We start from the raw sequence: 12,395 nt of genomic DNA on the forward strand, positions 1-12,395 counted from the left end.
AAATTTTGTCATTTTAAATTGTGAAGTCTAACTGAAAATAAGAATTCAGATACTTAGAAAGTGTAATTTGGGGTGAGAAACTCATTTTAGCTTATATTGGTGTGCTTCCTACTGGATAGTCTCCATTTTGGATGCTTCATAAATAACAGATAACAATGATAAAAGTAACATTTACTAAGTATTTCCTATGTGCCAAAAAATGCTCCATACGTTACCTCTTTTAGTCTTTAAAATAAGCGTATGAAATATGTAATATTGTCCCCATTTTACTGAGAAGACTGAGGTTTGGAGACACTAAATACCTTACTCATTAAGGCAGAGCTGGGATTCAAATGCAAATCTGGTTGAACCTTGCATTCCATATTATAGACATCATGGTATCAGAACGGAAAGACCAACTCACTGATGTTCCTTTCATTCACACTTCTGGCTGAAATTGGGTTCCTGCTTCCATGTCCAGAAAATGCAAAAGCCTCCTTACCCTTAAAGTTTCATCATTCTATGACTGTAATCCCCACAGGCTCTGCACAGTAGACAGGTTTCACTCAAATATCTCTTAAGAACCTTTTAGAAGTAACAAGTGGGAGGAAAAAAAAAAAAGGTCCCCAGAGGGTAGTATAAGCTCATGTAACCAGTGATCGATCTTTCATGAGCTGGATGTCAAAATGTTATAAAACCAAAAATTAAATACTGCACAGCAATGACTCATGTTTTACAATCGTTGTAGCTGGTTTCATATGCCATCAGCTCCCAACAACTATAATTTTTTTTTCTGTTTCTGGGACATGGGTAACTATTTAAAGAACCTGAAAACAGCATTTGGCGGAACCCATCATGTATAGACTCAACTGTGAGAATGGGCCGTGGGCCATGCTCACAGACTGTCAGAACTAAGAAAGAAACTTGGAGATCAAGTTGAGTTTCATCAATTTCACCAGTTTTCAAAGGAGAGAATCAGGGTGGTCACATGGATAGTTAGCGACGTCACCCAAATGAAGACTGGCTTCCAGTGGAGACAATGTTCCATTACCACTGTTCCATGCTACCAAGTCTCAATAAAGCCTAAGAGATCATATTCGCACTCTTGGGTTGAGTTTTAAGTTCACTTTCTTTATTGTTATGCTCTGTACATTGTTAAACATACAGCCACCTGAGGCTGTAAGTATTGTTTTGGATCCTCCTTCCTATGAGTTTCTCCTGATAAGTGCTGATCACCTGCTTCTCCATTATTTTCCCCGCTATTCCACACCTGTTGGGCTCCACAGCCTCTGGCTTTACAAATTTACTTTGGCGTTTATCTTCTTCCCCTCTCAAATTTCAACGCGAAGCCTTTTATGTGCTTTTATTTGGAATGACAAGAAGGAAAGTGAAGGCTGATAGAGGCCAGGGGAAAGGTTAAGACCAAAGAACAGTGTCATAATTCAGGCAGGCTCAAACAAGGGACAAGAAAACAGAGCAAGAGGAGTAATCCATAACCAGAAGAGTATGGCAAACTCACCTTCCATTCGGATGAGTGCCTGAATTCATTGGGTGGTAGGGAAGCTGGGGCATGGCAGCAGCAGAGTCCAGGTAGGGGTCACTTTCGGTGCAAGGCTAAGGTGAGGTGGGTGAGGGGACTGGGTCAGGGCTGTGAGTTCTCATTCTCTGGGGACAGACGCCATCACCTGCCCAAGTAAACGTGAGACAGTTTTCAGCCATGGATGGTAAAGAGAGAGCTAGCGAAAGAGCAGGTCAGAACTGGGCAGGTTGTCAGAGAACCATCAGAGTATGTAAGGGTTCAGGACTAAGGGAGAGTGCCAGCAGGACCTGATGCAACGAGACAGCGACAGGTAGAAACCCAGCCATGTGGAGGGGACCAACAGTGCAGATCCTAAGGAAAGGCTGCAGCTCAGTGCCTCATGGGGCTAGCATTGGTTTCGTGGCTTTTGGCAGCAAAACTTGTCTTCTCTTCTACTGCTTGACAGATTGGAGTCTCCTACTTTAGTCTCTACTGTGTCAGAAAATGAGTGAGACCTCAGTTCCCAAAGCTGAGCTAGAGAAAACTGAAGCTGACCCAGGCCATGTGTAGCATGCAGAATGACGTCAGAGGAGACAAAGAAATTGATGGTAAAGGGAAACATGAGAGCAGAACTAATGTTGCAGTACTAACTACGGAGGCAGACTTGCTGTCCATTAAAAAACATCTTTGAAACTGTGGCAAAGCCTGCTCTGGGAAGTTTCCTTCTCCATGAAACAGGCACCGAAGACTAGCTTCCTGGACTCTGACCAGCTCAGGACCCACACACTCCAAGGCTGTAAAATGTAACTCCCTGTGATTCACTTTGGAATTACTCCCTGGAGTATCCAGCAGAGCCTGACACCCTGAGAGGAATACTCCCATGAAGTTTTGGAGTTATCGCCTCCATCTACATAAATCTAAGTCCCTAGTCTTAAGCACCCTACAATGCTTGGGGAGCAGCAGGCTTCTTACTACATGTGCTGCAGTTCACAAGCAAAGCCAGCTTTTAAGTAGTGAAAGCTATTTTATGCCAGGATCATCTTCACTATACTTCCTCATATTACAAAGAAAGATTATAACTTTCCTAAGGAAAAGACATTAAAATAAAAATAAAATTAAAGGTGTGTTTTTAAAGCTCTCTCCCTTTTTCTTGGTAGGCACAAAAATAAAAGGCAATTTGCTGTAGTGAAGGAAAAAGATACCACTAAGAATCACATTTTTTTTTTAGAACTTTAACAAATTCCGAAATTCTTATCTTGTACTTATTCAAATATAGGGCAGGTTTCTACACATGCTCAAAAGGTTACATTTATAGTTTCTGAGAGAACAGAATCATTTTAGGATGCTGGTTTTACAAACCAGTTGATAATAAACATCATAAGCCTTGTAACTAAAAAAGATCAACATGTGATCTGGATTTTTTTTTTTTTTAATCTTTCCTGGCTGTTTTGTGCAGGCCCTGCCTGGGAGGGTTATCAGTAAGGTTCTTGTGAGGAGAACGGAAACAATTCTAGGTTTTTCAAAGAGAGGAAATTTAATTGAGGGGATTGGATACACTGATGATAGATGAGGTAAGAGAGAAAACCAGGGGTGATGAGGTAACTCAGAAATGAGTAACTGCGTATTCCATTTCTCTGTTTTTGCATATCAAAGTACCTCAAACTTCAGTAGCTCAAAACAATCATTTTTTTTTAATCATTATCTTTCAGAGTTCTAGGATCTGGGGGCAAGGGGGCACTCGGTTAGGTGGCTCTCACTTGGATTCCTTCATGCAGTTATAGTCAGATGGTGGTGGAGGTTAGAGGCATCTTGAAATCTTACTTGCTCATACATGTGATAGTTGATGCTGGCTGTTGGCTGGGACCTCAGCAAGGGCTGTTGGCTAGAACACCCACATAGAGCTTCTCCATGTGGCCTGGCCTTCCTTACAACATAACAGTCTCAGACTTCTTACTGATGGCTCAGACATCAATGGCAAGTAATCCAAGAGAAAGGTTAAAAAATCCATCCCCTTATGACTGACGCTCAAACATCACTTAGGGTCACTTCTGCCATATTCTGTTGGTTGATTAGTCAGTAAGTTTGGTCTAGGTATAAGGGAAGAAGACATAGGTCCCATCTCTTAGTGGGAGGAATGTCAGAGAATCTGTGAACATGTTTAAAAACCACCAGGCAGAGGAAGGAGCTACCATCCCTCTGTCGGGGAGAACAGAAAGAGTTAATATTACAAGGATCAGGGACTGTGGAGTCAGAGCCATAAAGACCAGTGCTGGAGGTATGTGCTGGAATCACAAGGAGAGATGGAAGGGGAATCTAGGTCTTGCCATTCCAGGCCCAGTGATCCCACAGAAACAGTCCTAATCATTCCATCATACATATTGGCTCTTGTTGCCTGCATCTTATATAACTATGGCTGATTTGACAAAGTACTGACTGGTACACTAGTAAATTGATGAGTAGATTACTGATTTTTGTTATGACAGTATTTTTCCATGAACAGCTCTATGAAAACAGGCTATCTGCTTTGTAGAAAGAAAATCTTTAGGAGTTTGATATACGGCAGTCTCTTTGATAAGTCAGGATCATTAGAAAACGCAATTGTGCCAAATTAAAATAAACTAAGAGACATAATAACCAAATGCAATGTGTGGTCTTGACTTAGATAAATCAACTGTAAAGGACACTTTTTAGCCAATTGTGGAAATTTGAATATGATCTGGGTATTAGATGAGATAAAAATTTACTCAACAGGAAAGACGAGGATCATTGACTAAGAAAAGCAGCTTATGAAACAGGATGTACAATATTAATATGTACTAAGGTATTAATGGCGATGATCCGTAAGGGAGTGGGAATGTAATGTTTGTTTTTATTTTATTTTGCTCGTTTTATGTTCTAATTTTCTATAATGCATCTGCATTATTTCTGTAACTATAAAAAAGTTATTCTACTAAAAACCTTTAAAAAAATTATGACATACTGGCGGGCTCACAATCACATAGAAACTGTCTCTCAGATTTACAATTTCAGAAATGCAATGTCAGACTGAGAAACAAATTTATTTTCATGGACCCTGAATCCAGACAGAAGCCAGACATAGAGATATGACCCCTTATGGGAATCAACATACTTTCTCTTCGATTTAAAAAGATATTAGTGATTCTGAACAAAGCACTAAGGAAAAGGAAATTAAAGAGTCTCCTTCTAAAGTAATTTCCTTTCTCTTATCTCAGCACATGAAAATATCCAAGTCTCTCCATCTTAAACTAAACATGATGCTCCCCATGGTTCTATCCTTGATATTCTTCTTTTTATTTTTACTTTATATATTTCTACAAGGCAGACCATCATCTATAGTGATGACTCCCAAATACATTTCTTCATTCCTGATTGCTCCCCTAAGAATAGATAAATGTTTCCATTGGAATTCCCATGGGACCCTAGAATTCAACATATCTAGCATTAAATTTAATCATTTTTTATCTTGCAAAACATATTATTAATTCTACATTTCTAATCCTTATTAATGATAGTGATATCAAACATGATGGCCATCCCAAATTTCCTCCATAATCCTACCACCCATACATATGACTAGTCATTCACAGATGCCCTGATAATCTATCTACGCAGAAAATCTATGTAGCTACTAAGACTAACAAGTGAGTTTTCAAGGTTTCAGGATAAAAGATCAATGTTTGAAAATCAACTGTATTTCTATTAGCAACCATTGGAAATTGCAATTAAAATATATTTTTATAATAGGGTAAAAATATGAACTACTTAAGGATAAATGTTAAAATATGGACACCGAAAACTACAAAATATTGAAAAGAGAAATTAAGAAGATCTAACTAGATGGGGAAAAACGTCATGTCTGTGGATCAGAAGACTTAATTAAGGTGGCATTATTCTAAAATGGATGTATAGATTCAAATAATTGCTATCAAAATCCCAGAAGTTTTTTTGTAGAAGTTGACAATTATAAAATTCACTTGGAAATGCAAAGGAACTAAAATAGCCAAAATAACTTTGAAAAAGAACAAATTTCTTCTGCCTTATTTAAAAATTTAGCATAAAACTATAGTAATCTAGATACAAGTATTGGCTCCAAAATAGGTAGATTGATCTATGGAATAGAATAGATAGTACAGAAATATACCAATAGATATATAGTTAATTGATTCTCCACAAAGCTTCAAACACAATTCAGTGGACAGTCTTTTTAACAAACAGATATTCATATACATATATATACTTCAATTGAATTTTGTACCATATACAAATATTAACTCAGAAATGGATTACAGATATAAATGTAAAATATAACGCTATAAAATTTATAAAGCAAAGCATAAGAAAAAACTTCTGTGCTTTATGTTAGGTCAAGATTTCTTAGATAAGATAACAAAAGCACAGTCCATAAAATAAAATATTAATAATTTGGGCTTCAACAAAATGAAAAACTTCTGTTCTCCAAAAGACACCATTAAAAGAAAAAAAAAGACCAAACCACAGGATGGGAGAAAATCTTTGGAAATCTCATCTCTGATAAAGGACTTTTATCCAAATACGAAGAGAACTATTAGAACATAACAGGTAAAAAACAAAAAGAGTAAATGGGGTTTCCCTGGTGGCGCAGTGGTTGAGAGTCCGCCTGCTGATGCACGGGACGCGGGTTTGTGCCCCGGTCCGGGAAGATCCCACATGCCGCGGAGCGGGTGGGCCCGTGAGTCGTGGCCGCTGAGCCTGCTCGTCCGGAGCCTGTGCTCCGCAACGGGAGAGGCCACAACAGTGAGAGGCCTGCGTACCGCAAAAAAAAAAAAAAAAAAAAAAGTAAATGATTTGAACATTTTGCCAAAAAAGGTTTACTAAGGGCAGATAAGCACATGAACGCTGCTCAGCATTATCCATCATTAAGGAAATGCAAACAAAAACCATAATGTGATACTACCATACCCACTAGAATGGCTAAAATAAAAAGACTGGTCATACCAAGCACTGGGGGGCTATGAGCATACATGCCACTGATGGGAATGTAAACTGACACTATTCTGAAAAGCCATTTGATAGTTTCTTAAGTTAAACATACACTTACTAGATAACCCAGCCATTCCAATCCTGGGTATTTACCCGAAAGAAATAAAAGTATATGTACATAAAAATACTTATAGATGGATGTTTACAGCAGCTTTATTTGTAATAGCCAAAAACTGGAAATAATCCAAATGTCCATCGCTGAGTTCATGGATATAAAAGCTGTGGTTCATCTACCTAGACAATGGAAAACCACTCAGCAGTAGCAAAAGAATGAACTACCGAGACATCAACAACTTGGAATGAATTTCAAAATGATTATGCTGCCACCTCTTTTTTTTTCAGTAAACATGTATATAAACCTAACGGAATAAATAATGATTTAATATTCTTATAATCTGCACACATTTATGCATTGTGATCATCTGCTTATCATCTTGTTGGAGGAGGTCATCAAGAGAACATGACTGTCAGCTGACCCATGAGCTAGACCCAGGCAACTGGAGGCTCCTCACCCCCTCCCCTGCTGGAGTCATTTCAAATGCAGCCTTGAGACAGTAATATGTTGTTGAGACCATCTGGATGGTATACTTGACTGAACCCAGTTAAAACCTCTATATAAATCTTTAAGATTCTGGTGGGTGCGTATGGAGATCTACTCAACTTGGGGCTGCCCAAGACAAGTTTCATATGTAAGTTCCCTTGCTTATTAAAACTGCCACCTGCCTTGGAGAAATGTCTATGTAGGTCTTCTGCCCATTTTTTGATTAGGTTTTTGGGTTTTTTGATATTAAGCTATATGAGCTGCTTGTATATTTTGGAAATTAATCCCTTGTCTGTAGCATTGTTTGCAAATATTTTCTCCCAGTCCGTAGGTTGTCTTTTCACTTTGTTTATGATTTTCTTTGCTGTGCAGAAGCTTTTAAGTTTAATTAGGTCCCATTGGTTTATTTTTGCTTTTATTTCCATTGCTTTAGGAAATGGGTCCAAAAATATATTGCTGTGATTTATGTCAGAGACTGTTCTATGTTTTCCTCTATAGCTAGTCTTACATTTAGGTCTTACACTTAGGTCTTTAATCCATTTTGAGTTTATTTTTGTATATGGTGTTAGAAAATGTTCTAATTTCATTCTTTTGCATGTAGCTGTTCAGTTTTCCCAGCACCACTCATTAAAGAGACTGCCTTTCTCCACTGTATATTCTTGCCTCCTTTGTTGTAGATTAATTGCCCATAAGTATGTGGGTTTACTTCTGGGCTTTCTATTTTGTTCCATTGATCTATGTATCTGTTTTTGTGCCAGTGCCATATTGGGTTTTTTTTAGAGCAAAATGATATATCATTTTATTCTCATTAGATTGGCAAAAATTAAGAAGTCCATATTTTTTTGATTACTGTAGCTTTGTAGTATAGTCTGAAGTCAGGGAGCCTGATTCCTCCAGCTCCACTTTTCTTTCTCAAGACTATTTTGGCTATTCAGGGTCTTTTGTGTTTCCATACAAAATTTAAAAAAATTTTTTCTAGGCATGGAAGCAACGACAGATGAATGAATAAAGAAGACGTGGTATATATACACAATGGAATATTACTCAGCCATAAAAAAACCAAATAATGCCATTAGCAGCAACATGGATGGACGTAGATGGATGGATCATACTAGGTGAAGTAAGTCACACAGAGAAAGACAAATAACATATGATATCACTTATATGTGGAATCTAAAAAAAAATGATACCAATGAACTTATTTACAAAATAGAAACAGACCCAAAGACATAGAAAACAAAATTTTTGTTACCAAAGGGGACAGCAAGGGCAGGGAGAGAGATAAATTAGGAGTTTGGGACTAACATATACATACTACTATATATAAAATAGGTAAACAACAAGGACCTACTGTATAGCACAGGGAACTATACTCAATATCTTATAATAACCTATAATGGAAAAGAATCTGAAAAATAATATGTGTGTGTGTGTGTGTGTGTGTGTGTGTGTAACTGAATCACTTTGCAATACACCTGAAACCAACACAACACTGTAAGTTAACTAAACTTCAATTTAAAAAATAAATGTATATGTTAATTAAAAACAAAAGCAAAAAATTGCCACCTGCCAGTCTGGAGTAGCCTGCCCCTTTCTTCAGTCTCTCCTTGCCCTCTGGGGCTAGGGGTGGAGGCAGTTTCACATTTCACCAGGGAAGCTCCTGTGGTTTTGAAACAACGCATCTAAATTTAAGTCCTAAATTAAACTGAACAGGGGACCCCACCTGCCCCAATTTCAGTAATAACTAAACTAAACGTTTTTACATTCCAAAGCAGAACATTGCAATTCTCATTGTTTGCCATTATGAATTAATTTTAATAGATAAAAACCCTTTCAGGGTTTCTTTATAATAGTATTTATTGGTGAGTTAGGACATTCAAATATGTGAGCACAGCCTGTGATATGTGTTTTGGTGAACAGCAGACTCTAGTCCTGGGTTTGAGCTTCACCCAGCTCAGCAACTTTCAAGTTTCCAAAGTTTTTCACATACAGAATTTTGGTCCTCACAAAAATCCTGTTTGTATGAAGGTGAGTAAACATTCCACAAATAATAGCTACTAGTAGCTATTTTCATACAAATACTTAACTTTTCAAAAGATTTTTGAGTCCTAGTTCAAATTAACACCAAGAGTTCTTGGTTTCTTTCTTGGCCTTACAGCAAAATCATCCTCATATTGTCCTGTAGATAATAATTTCCTACTTAGACATAAACCTTTATTGACTGCATTGAAGTGGTCATTTTCAGCAGTATGTAAACTCTCCCAAGGGGTTGAGATATAATCTTGATTTTCCTGTGTGATAGGGAAAGTTAAAATGCCTTCTCATTTCTGAAATTGCCAGATTCTTACTAAGTATGAACACTAGTAGAAAAAATACACACAGAAAACATTCAGAAATGTGCGGACTCCAGAAGGACAAAATTTAAAAAAAAAAAACAACCTTTTTAGTTATAACTGTTAGAGGTTTACACATTAATAAAAATGCTTTCCCCTGTATTTAGACTTGCTACAAAACACTATAGGCTTTGGGTATAAGACTTGGTTATGGATAGAAAGAGAGAAGACTGAACGTGTGTTCTCCTGGAGGAGGAATTAGTGATATGGCCACTTTATACCTTCTCTAGGGCAGACTGAATTATATGCACCAGTAGATCTATTTACAAGCCTATTTTTTATATCAACTTGCAAGCAGGCCCCATTTCACATGAAAATCTAAATGTCAAAAGTCTAGGTAATTTTCATCCTCGACACTCCTCTAAAGTTGATTATCTTTTTTATTATAATACCACAGAGGACACTTTAGGTCAGAAATGAAGCAATATACCCACATACAGTTTATGAAATGACACTAACCTTCTATTTCTGATTTACCTTCCTTTACTGCCTCATGTTGTTTTGGTAAAGAATGCTTCCAAAGGTTCCATTTCTAACCAAAATTTTTCATATCACTACTAAGAGGCTAAATATCTTTTTTTAATTCATTGATTTATAACAGCCTAGAATTTTCTTATAGCTGGTTCAGTCATGCTGAGATTTGTGGCCAAAGTTTCCACCATCTGGAAAGGTGTTGATCGGGCCCTGAGTGTATGCAACAGTTTACATAATGTCATTATGTTCAATTTTCTTCATTTTTACTTTATCAATTCAATATTCTTTATATGTTTTTTAAAATTCTTATAATTTGTATTTGTTTGCTAAGGCTGCCATAACAACCAAAGTACTACAACCTGGGTGGCACAAACAACAGATATGTTTTGTAGGCTTTTTTTTGCTGTTTTTGGCCATTCCGCGTGGCTTGTGGGATCTTAGTTCCCTGACTAGGGATCGAACCCATGGCCCCTGCAGTGGAAGCACGGAGTCCTAACCACTGGACCACCAGGGAATTCCCACAACAGATAGTTTGTGTCTCATAGTTCTGGAAGCTAGAAGTCTGAGATCAAGGTGTCAGCAGAGTTTATTCTTTCTAGGGGCTGTCAAGGAGCATCTGTTCCATGCCTCTCCTCTAGCTTCTGGTGGTTTGCAGTAATTTCTGGCATTCCTTGACTTGTATAAGCACCACCCCAATCTTTGCCTTCACTGTCACATGATGTTCTCCCTGTGGGGGTATCTGTGCCCATACTTCCCCTTTTTATAAGGATACCAGTCACATTAGATTAGGGCCCACCCTAATGACTTCATCTTATCTAATTACATCTGTAATGACCTATTTCTAAATAAGGTCACATTCTCAGCTACTGGGGTCAGGACATATGAATTTTGGGAAGACACAATTAAACCCTTAGCAGACATATATATATACCTTGCTACATACGAAAGTTTTTAGCATTTCATTAGTATACTTAACATTTGCTTTCTTCATGTCTGTTTTCATAAGATGAAAACAAGTTTCTTAAGACCATCAACAATATGGAAAAATATAATAGATAGAAATACTAAGGTTAAATCACTTCAACCAATGGTTCAATTACAGACCCTCTAGTTTATGCTCAGCCACCCTTACCTAGCATCTTTTGGTTTTTGGTTGCTGTTTTCTAACAGTAGACATACATAGATAGACACTGCCTCCTGATAAATTTTATAAAAATGAAATAACATGTACAGCCTCTAGCTCTGTGTACAGCTCACTGGTTTTGGTTATCAAGTTTTAAACAATAACAGCTCTGTGATATGCAGCAAGTGGGACTACTTAAGCCTGTTTCACAAGTATTGACAAGCAGAGTAGCAAATAGGTTTCATTTCTCTCTTAGTGCCAACTCTAGTCAATTGGTAAATTGAATTACTAACCAGCTTAATTGAAGATTCTAATGCCCAGGAAATAGCAGGTTATGGTAGATTCTTAATGTTTGCTATTAGCTGGGATATAAGAGGTAGTTTAGTCATCACATGACCCATCACCCTGGCTCTAAGTCACGATAAAGCACCCAAGATAATCCAAGTCCTCCAAAGACAACTGTAACCTAGATTGAGGTGTTACAATTTTTCTGTCCCTCAGATCCTGCTTCCCCCTGATTTCTTGTTCATGAATTATCTTCCTGCCCCCATACTATCTAATGTCCTACTAATACTAACAATCTCTGTCCCCACTTGGTTGGCTCTTGAAAATCAGCATTGTTTGAAAATCATTCTTTGGTTCGTCTCTCTCAACTTTTGCACCAACTATCTTCCAGGTGCTATAGTCTGGAAGCAAATTAGGTTCTGTGCGTCAAAGCCCTTTTCTTAAGATTCCAAAGGCAGAAATACAGTGAGCTCCATATTCCTGAAACTCTCAGCTGTAGCCGCTGTCAAGAAAAGTCATGGAAATATAAGATCGTTCTTCCTACACCAGCATTCCAGTGTCCATTCTCTGGTTCCATGAATTGAGAGGCGGGTTTGGTGAGAGCGGGGACTTCTTGCTTCCAGCAAGGCTGTATTAGAGGCCTCAGACTCAGTGGTTTGCCTAGTGGGACAGTGATGCAGTCTTCCTAAAGATGTTTCTGGAAACCCAACCTAGCACGCTTCCTTAAGCCTAATTATATTTAAAGCACCAATTTGGGGAAGTAAACTTCTTTCTGCCTCAGACACATAGAGGGTTATTCATAATTACAGTAGATTTAAAGGAATATGAGGGATGGGGCAGAGTCATGAAAAGTTTATGGCAATTTCAAACTGAGCATTAGGCATTAGACTTTGGACATCTTTATTATTTTCTTTGGATTAATTCCTTGTGGGATTTTTCATTGGATACTTTACACCAGATAAAATCCCAGCCACATGCAATCTCACCCCTCCTTTCTAGATTGTTTCTGACTTTCCAAATTCTCCCTAATTGCAGAGAAAT

At 37.8% G+C, this 12,395-nt stretch overlaps 1 protein-coding gene across 7 annotated transcripts in view; it reads right to left on the reverse strand.

The window, feature by feature from the left end:
- Window positions 1-12,395, reverse strand: part of GRXCR1 (glutaredoxin and cysteine rich domain containing 1) — a 306,050-nt gene that overhangs the window by 147,892 nt on the left and 145,763 nt on the right. For 5 of the 7 annotated variants that reach the window (XR_007477295.1, XR_007477293.1, XR_007477294.1 and 2 more), the window contains one exon: window positions 8,648-8,739. The exons of 1 other annotated variant lie outside the window; for it this stretch is intronic. The gene's annotated coding sequence lies outside the window, so the exon portion shown is untranslated. Of the gene's footprint in view, window positions 1-8,647; window positions 8,740-12,395 lie in introns of those variants that run through there. One more of the 7 variants, XR_007477289.1, reaches the window with a different exon arrangement.

Source organism: Orcinus orca, chromosome 4 (assembly GCF_937001465.1).
Source record: "Orcinus orca chromosome 4, mOrcOrc1.1, whole genome shotgun sequence".
Classification (NCBI taxonomy): Eukaryota; Metazoa; Chordata; class Mammalia; order Artiodactyla; family Delphinidae; genus Orcinus; species Orcinus orca.